Source organism: Pistacia vera, unplaced genomic scaffold (genome assembly GCF_008641045.1).
Source record: "Pistacia vera cultivar Batoury unplaced genomic scaffold, PisVer_v2 Contig341, whole genome shotgun sequence".
Taxonomy (NCBI): Eukaryota; Viridiplantae; Streptophyta; class Magnoliopsida; order Sapindales; family Anacardiaceae; genus Pistacia; species Pistacia vera.
In genome coordinates, this window is record NW_022196159.1 from 1097615 (window position 1) to 1105958 (window position 8344).

Below are 8344 nucleotides of genomic sequence, written 5' to 3' on the forward strand. Positions count from 1 at the left end.
TAAATATGCTTCTACTAACTTTCCCTAAGAAGCATAGACAATACTAGGGTTGCAAACTAGCCGAGCTACTTGCAAAAAGCTCGTAGCTCGGCTCTACTTCTCAAGCTCGAGCCTCTCTAGCGCTAAGTCAAGTCGAGCTCGATGCTTACCTCGAACGGTTCGTGAGCTTAACTGGGCTCAATAGGGGGGTATATGCAAGTTTTGAAATTACTAAGGGTTACATGTAATTTACCATTTTGCATATAAAATTGCAAATTTTCAAAAAACCCTAGCTTTTTCTCTTCATTTGCCGACTCATGAACCATCAACAAAGTTACTCACAACACTCTTTAAATCATCTCTCTTCTCCTCAACAACTCTCAAAATCAAGTATTCTTATTTTCCTCTCATATTCTAATCATATTCTTCGAGAATGTGAATCGTGATGCCGTGACATACACTGAGCATGCCAGGAGGAAGATGGTGGCTGCCATGGATGTTGTGTATGCATTGAATAGGTAGGGCAGAACTCTACATGGATTTGGGGGTTAAGTTGTTTGATTTGTTTGTATGTAGAGGGACAAATCTTCTTGTCAAGAAGCTTATGGTTGTGCTTTTAGGGTTAGGGTCAGGGTTAGGGTTATGTTCTTGTAATTCAATCTTTGAATATCAAGTGAAATGGTTTCTATTTTTTTACTGGAATTTGTTTTTGATAGAATTGGTTTGGTAATTATGAATCAATGATAGATTTTAGTTCAAGTTTATAGATTGTTTGGATGGTTGATGAGATTGTATTTATTTGATCCTATGCAAAATTTTATCTTGATTTTTCTGGTTGAAAACTGCAGATTCTGAGATTTAAAACGAGCTGAGCTGGAATCGAGCTCGAGTTCGAGCCTGGGTTTCTAAAGTTCCCGAGCTCGATCTCAGTACCATTTTAACAAATCGAACTCGAACCCTGTGATGTTCGACTTGGCTCGGCTTGTTTGCAGCTATGGACAATACTAATATAAAGTTGTCACTTGATGATGTTCAGCCTAGAAATGCAAAAATTAAAAAAGTTTGTGGCCCATATGACCTCCCACAGTGCAACACATATATATGTAATAGAATTAATAATTTTGGGTGAGTACTTGGATGATTCAGGCTCCGTTTGATTCATTTTCTAGAACAACATTCTATGTTGAATAATATTTTTGGAAAATAGGATAGGATTTTGAGAAGTTTTTGGTACATTTCTAATTATCATTTTTTGAAAATATTTAGATTATTTCAACCCCCTAGGTTTGTTAATTTAACTAAACACCCCCCACAATAAAAATTTATAAATTGACAAAAACACTCCCACCCACCCACCCACCCACCCACATATTGCCAACAGCCGACCCCCATTGCCGGAAGGTGGCCGATCGTGCCCCGATCTGGTTGAAAACAACTAGATCTACGACCATAGATCTAGCCATTGACGGCCAGATTTGGTTGTTGAACGATGGCCAGATTTGACTAGAAATGAACAGATCGACGCATGATCTACCAAATCCAACCAATCATGCCTCATTACGATGGCGGCGGTGGTTGCTGGCGGGTGATACTGGCTTGGGTGGGTGGGGGTGTTTTTATTAATTTTTAAAACTTTTATTGAGAAATGTAATTGTTAATGTTTTGAGTTGAATAAGATAGGATTGGATTTAAAAGAATATTAAAACCAATGCATTTTTGGGTTTTTAGGATAAGATAGTGGGAAAAGAGTGTGCCAAACGAATCCTTAATGACTTCACCCTACTTATGTATTAAATCTTAATTAATACAACATCATGCTTACAGTAAATCAGTAATCAAAGCAATATCATGGTGGTAATAGTTAAGATAATTGGTATTAATATAGAAAATCTCAATAAAATGATTATTTTACAAGAAACCAATTTTTTTTTTTTTTAATTTATTCTATTTCTATGTAGAGGTGAGCGGGTCTAGGTACCAGCTCAAATCTTAGGAACCAAAATCACACAATACTGGTTCTTGAGATTTAGGAAACTAGTACTGGAACTGATATTGTGTGGTTCCTAAACCTTAGGATTCAAGTTCCGGTTCTGGGTACTCTGTACTGTTCACAAAATTAACATCCTTTTGTCATCCAATCATCCACCATAAGACCCAAAACCTTATCATCTAATCACATTCACTTTCTCCCGAACCAAACATATAGCCATATACCATATAAGATCCTTCGAGTCACGACCGCTATAGAGCTGCTAAAGATGCTGACATTTCTGAAACACAAACATCAAAACCTAATATTCCCCTAAAAACAACCAACATCCTCAACCAAACTAATTCGAACCTGCCACAATCACCATTGACTTAACTCATCCAAAACCAGTAGATCGGTGAGCAAAGCAAACAAAATCGGTAGAACAAGATCTGATCCACAAACTGAAAGAGAAATAGAGACTTTGGTAAGAAGCCTTAGGGTTTTGATTCGATACGAAATAGTAAAGAAGCAACAACGATAACGATAACAACAACAATAAGGCAACTTAAAATACCACAATTATAGTGATCGGATGAGAATGGCCAAATGAGAACTAGAACATACGAGAATGGCATGCCATCATGTGAGCAATCAAGAGAGAATGACATTATGCTACTTGGGATTCAAATGAAAACCCTAAACCCAAACCACAAACCGCAAACGATGTTGTTTTATCATATTCTTATGATAAATGTTAATTAAGTCCATCAGGTACCCTATTAATTAATATCAGTTAAATCCCGGTTCCAAACTGAGTATTCAGTTTTTAGTTCTGATTCTTGGGTGTTCTTGAACTGGTGGAACGGGAACTACATAGTACCGATTCCTCACATTTGGTAACCAGAATCACAAAATACTGATTCCTCACATTTGGCAACAAAAACATCGAGTACCCTGCAGTTCTAGGTCCCCCCGAAAATTTTGCTTACCCCTATTTCTATAAACTAGTACTAGCAAATTGATTTACTGAATTTTGATTTCTAGATAAGCCTCAACTAATTTCAGATATAATCCAAATGAACAGAATTTCAGGTAATAATATTACACAATTGATGGAATATTACTAGTTCTTTTGATATATGGTAAGGTACAAGAGAAAAGATTTCAGGTAATGAGGCAAGTCATAGTAACTAAGAAGAAGAATGTTTGAATTTTGAGCCCAATGTCATGAAGCATTTTCTGTCATCGGGGTACCTTGATTATGGACTTGTTGTTGATTTTCGCAAGTGTACGAAATCGTGCAAGTAATAAAGTGTATAAAATACGGATATCGAACCCAAGGGAATTGCTAATACCAAGTACCACACTTACCTATCTTATTGCTATTTGATTAATTAGATTTTTAGAATGATTCAATGAAAAATAAAACAACTTGGAAACAAAACCAAAACAGACTTTTATTAACACTTTAGTAGGAAATCAATATAACTAAACCTAGGGCATAAATTTCACACCAATTTAATCCTATGCATTGACAATTATCGTTAACCCAATTAAGCTTATTCTAAAGACCAAACTTCCTAATATTTTGCTAACTTTCTCTCGAACAATTAACAAATTAACTCCTAATTACTAACCTGAATTATCTCTAATCAGATTTAAGCAATTGGAGATCATTAAGTTCTATGAAATTTACCAGAGCTTCACATATTGCGGTAACCTATCTCTAGCGTTCACTCAATCTATGGTTTTATTACCTTAGACTAATTAGGCTTCATCTCTCGATCTCAACCTAACACATAAAATCATTCAACTCTAGGGCCCTTAAGAATTGAAAGCTTTAAGCGCAATAATAAAACTTAAAAGAAAACTTAATAAAAATTAGCAACAAGTAATTCAATGCATGTTCATAAAATTGGGCTACATCTTAGCCCTAGAAAATAAAATTAGTTCATACTTTCAGTAATAAAAGTCATTGTATTCATAAACATGAAGAATAAGAAAGAGTAGAAAAAAATTCTCCAATTGATGACTCAAAATTGCAGGAATTTCCAATCTCCAAAGAGGCTGAACTTCTCTCCTTCTCTCCTAAAAAAACAGCTAAAGACATTATTTATACTCCTAGGGTTTTAGGGTTATGTTCCTACTATTCTAATCACTTTAGAACTCTTAAAACAGGAAATACACGTCTAAATTTAATATAAAAAAGTCCAGAATCGCAATTGTGCGGTGGCACTATGCCTAGGCATAGTTGATTCTGCCCCAGAACTTGAAATCTTGACAAGAGGTGGTTTTTGAGCATTTAACGTTCTAATCTGCCAAGTGGTAAACATATAAATTGTCACCTTTGAATCAGCTTTCCAAAGGTTTACGATCATCTCAATCCAAAATCTACAGCTCAAGTTATTGTCAAATTACTGTCACATGTTCAAAACTAGAGGTTTTCCAGGATTTTCACTTTAACTTCAAATCGCCCTAACTTCTTTGTTTCAGCTCGAATCACGAACCATTTGATTCTTTTTCCCACATTCCATGTCGATAACTTTCATTTGATCATCTTAAGAACCTGAAAACACTCAAAACATACCGTGATCCATAAAAGACATTTATGAAATAATTAAGTTAAATTTCACAAATTAAACACATTTTCCATAAATAATCCAATTGAATCACTAACAAAATATGTATTTTCAAGCTTTATTCACAACCCCCAACCAGCTTCTTGTGGTCCCTAGCAATAAGCGTATAAAACATGTCTTAAAGCTTGAAAATAAAAACAAACAATGAAAAACTAATCTAAACTATCTAAGTCACTTTCGTAGATTGTCACAGTTGCATTTAGCATATGAACAAGCCTTTAAACCCTAGGTGGCCCTAGTTGGATGAGTTGTAGTTCGTGAGGGTTTCCAGCGATGATACCCAAACATCTAAACCTAACCTCACATAGACTCAAAACTAAAGACTCAAACAAACATTTTGGATCCAACATATAATCGTCTCAAAAATAGTGTCAATGTGAACAAATTGAATAATTAACAACACAACAAATGCAAAGAATAAGTGAATTTCAACTACACTTTGTTATTGATCTCATCAATCATTCACAAACCATTCATCCAAAAACCCAGATGATTTTATGCATAGCTTGTAGGCAAAGTAAAGAAACAAAACAAATGTACAATCACAATCCATAGGCTCACTTTTCAAACCACTCTCCACTAATGTAGAACCCATCACTACCTCGGATCATTAGGTTTTATCATGGTGTTGTAACGTTAGGCTAGGGTAATGGTTTATGAAAGAACAGAAAGGAATTTTTAACAAAATGTAAGGGACTTAATATTACAGTAAATGACCATGAACAATCTCTTTCTTGCTTCTCTTCTCATTCACTTTACCCTTTCACATTGATTGAACTCTTCTTCCAACATTAGCACAAACCCTCATGTAATATACCTCATTTCAAGTTCTTCTCCAGAGCTACTTCTTCCTATTTTTCTGCAAATTTTGTTTTTCAAGTGTTTTTCTTTTTTTTTTTCTTAGGAAGATAGTAACTCAAAAAAAATTCGTTCTCCCCACCTTGCATCTACTATCATTTTTTTTTTTTTCACAAACCCCAACCAATCTCCTTGCACCTACTTAGGTTGTGGTCCAAAAGATATATTTATTTTCTTTTTCATGAGTTTTTCTTATAAGGTCACCCTAAATTAAGTCTCTCACAATAAGTTGGGTCTGAAAGTGTTTTAGGTTCATCATCAAGTGGAGATAGTAGGTTTAAAACAAAAAAAAAAAAAAAATAAAATAAGGCTTACCAAGTGTATATAGAGCTCAAAAGGGTAAAAAGAGATAAAATAATATAGGTTGGCTTGAAGGCTCAATCGTTCCAAAGAAATTCCTAAATCATATCCTAAGCAAGCGGATTCTAGGATTTCACCTCAAGTGGTTATCAAAGAGTTCTAGTTATTGCACAATTTTATAAAATCAAAAAAAAACAAAAATTATTGCCCATAAAAAACACACACAAACGTCTCAAGTTTCCAAATTACTCAACCAATCAAATCCATTCCCAGAGAGTCATAACTAAATGCAATTGTCATCTACTATCATCTACACTATGCGAAAGTTAATAAAATCTCAATGTCATAAATTCACAATCATGGTTTATCATTGACTTATGTATGAGTTCCAAAACAAAACAAAATACTTAACTCTTTGACCTTGCAACACACCTAAACAATTCCACCAAAAGCTTTTAAAGAGATAATTCAAAGATGTCCATCGAATGAAACTAAATTTGGCCATAAAAAAATTTTTCCTTACCCCTAACGTTGAGATAATATTGTCTCAATGTGCAAAGAGAACAACTACAATTCCCTTCGTATCAAGATGAACATGGAGATAATGCTGAAGCATGCATAACGTTTGCTGTGTCCAATAATCATTGGAAATCTAGAAAAAAAAAAAAACAAACTATGCGCCTTTCTTGGCCAATTTAGTGTGCATAACAGAAATAATGGTGAAATTAAACAACTAACATATCAAACCAAACCAAAGTTATCACAACTTAAACCATTAAAAAAAAATCTAAAATAAATTCAAAACAAAAAACAAAATTAAAGTAAGAGCTTGGGTTGCCTCCAAGAAGCATTTTATTAGAGTCGTAAGCTCGACTTTTGACTCCTTCAATCTAGATCATCTAGGAAAATCCAAACCCTTCTATCCTTCAATCCACCAACACGTAAGGCTTCAATTGTTGTTATACTACCTCTTAAATTTAGCCTCCATAATTCTAGAGTTGACTAAACAATTTTCTAGGGGTGAGCTAAGGTAGTTTTCTTCTAAGATTTTCGCTACTTTGTCATCAAGGATGCTAATCTTAAAGCAAGTATCTGACTTGGGGGGACATTTCATCATGTTAAAAACATTGAACTCCACTTGTTGTCTTCCACTCTTAAGATTAGTTTACCTGGTGTACATCTATAAAGTCCTACTTGTAGCTAGAAAAGGCCTTCCTAATATTAAAGGTATGTTCGGTCTTCTTCCATATCAAGAACTACAAAATTACTAGAAAGATAAATTGTCTACCTTTATTAGAACATCCTCTGCCACTCCCTTGGATATGTATGGATTATCCGCCAATGAAGATGAATCGTGGTTGGCTTCACCTCCTAAACCAAGTTTCTGAAAAAAGAAAATGGCATCAAGTTAATGCTAGCTCCAAATCACATAAAGCTTTATCAAAATAAAAACACCAATTGTGCAAGGAATATTAAAACTCCCTGGATCTCTTAATTTCAGTGGTAGTTTCTTTTGAAGTAACGCGCTACATTCCTTAGTGAGCATGACCATCTCATGTTCTTCAAACCTCCTTTTGTGTGTAAGGATCTCCTTTAAGAACTTGGCATACTTCGGCATTTGCTCATATATCTACAAAAGGATATTTATGCGTAAGCTTCTAACATATCATGAACTACCAAATTGCTTGTCTCTCTTGTTTCTGAGTCTATGAGGATACGGAAGAGAGGCCATCTTTCTTCACATCTTGGGCTTTGTTTTCAAGTTCTGGTTTTGTGCCTAGGCATTGTGTTGAGGCATTGTTCATTCTGGATTTTGTGACTAGGCTTGTGTTGAGGCATTGTTGGTTCTGTCCAATTTTGTGTCTTCAGCTTTTTCTTCAGTTTCTTCAGTTTTCTTGATTCTTGTAGCTCCTTGCCACTTCTCAACATGATGACATTGAGTTGCTCCTTTGGATCTTTCGATATCACTTGACAACATTTCTTGAACTCTTCCCGCTAAAATATTGTGGATTTGCCCAATTTGAGTCTCAAGGTTCCTAATAGAGGCTAATTGTTTTGAACCAGGACGTTAGTCTTCTCAAACCTCTTGCTTGTCTCTTCAATGAACTGGAACACATTCTCTAAATTAGATTTTGGCTTGAGGTTGAAAAATAGGAGCTTGTTTTGCTCATTGTTGTTGCTCAATGAAAAGTTCGGGTGTTTCCTCCATGGGATTATATGTATTGGAATATGGATTTCGTTGCTCTCCTTGAAAATTGTTGACATAATTTGCTTGGTGAGATAGGAGAAAATGGATTCCATACTTGACAATCTCTTGACAAATGATTCCCTGCCACAAAATTCACAAGTTAGAGAACCAGTATCAATAGCATTTGCCTTTAGGGCAACTCCTAATTGCTTTTGGATGGTTGAAAGTTGAGCAGCCAACGCGGTGTAGCCATCATCACTTATGCACTCCCGCTGCTTCCTTGTTGAATTTCTCTCTGAAGGCCTCATGTAGTCATTGCTTGCCATCACTTCAATCAAAATATAGCTTCCTCCGGTTGTTTGTTATTCAAGGTTCCCCCACTTGCAACATCTACCATGGCTTGTATAT